The following is a 988-nucleotide window of genomic DNA, read 5'->3' on the forward strand; positions in this document are numbered from 1 at the left end:
CAGGAGTAGAGTTATACAGCGAAGACAGGCGTGGTCAGGCGATAACGCGGATTGGTGCCAATTCGCGTGATTGTGGCCGCGTCTAGCGAAACCGAAGCTCAACGTCGGACGCAGAACGTCGCCAACTCGCGCGATTGCGGTGACCTTTAACGACTCCGAAACAGGAGTAGAGTTATACAGCAAAGACAGACGTGCTTAGGTGATGATGCGGATTGCTGCCAATTCGCGTGATTGCGGCCGGGTCCAGTGAAACCGAAGCAGAAACGGAAGCCGGTAAAGACGCGGATAGCTGAGATTTCGCGGTAATAAAAGGATGTATACGCACGAGGTCGCCGCAGCGAACATGTAACGGGTGCGGTGCGGTGCGGTGTGTGTGCGGTGTGGGCGCGGTGCGGCGCGGTGCAGACTAGACGGTGCGGAGCGGTCCCGAACGAAAAATAGAAGAAAAAAACGTGCGGGCGCCGGGCGAGGAAGCCAGCGAGCCGCAACGTAAACGTAAAAAAAAGGACACATCGACGCGCCGGCGCCGGGGTCGAACCGGCGACCGCGGCTCCCACTAGACATCGGAGCTAGCGTGCCCGACGAAGCGGCGCACGGCCATGCTCCGGGGCGCCTTCCGCGGGGGCAGGTGTGGTGCGGTGCGGCGCGGGGCGCCGAACCGAACGAAGGAAGAAGACGAAAAAAGCGGCGACGGCGGGGCGCGAACCGGCGACCGCGGCTCCCACGCGGCGACGGAGCTAGCCTAAAAGGCGCGGCTCCGAAACCGCGGACGACACACCGAAAAACGCGAAAACAGCAAGCGGCCACCCGGACGGACGGACGGACGGACAGACAGAAAGTTGGGGTAAGGTCTCCGTCCCGACGACGGAACGACTAAACGTCGTCCGTCTAACGTCGGGACTACGACTACAGACAGACAGACAGACGGACGCCCCCCGCAGCCTAAGGTCTCCGTCCCGACGACGGAACGACTAAACGTCGTCCGTCA

This window comes from Volvox carteri, assembly GCF_000143455.1.
Source record: "Volvox carteri f. nagariensis unplaced genomic scaffold VOLCAscaffold_18, whole genome shotgun sequence".
Lineage (NCBI taxonomy): Eukaryota > Viridiplantae > Chlorophyta > Chlorophyceae > Chlamydomonadales > Volvocaceae > Volvox > Volvox carteri.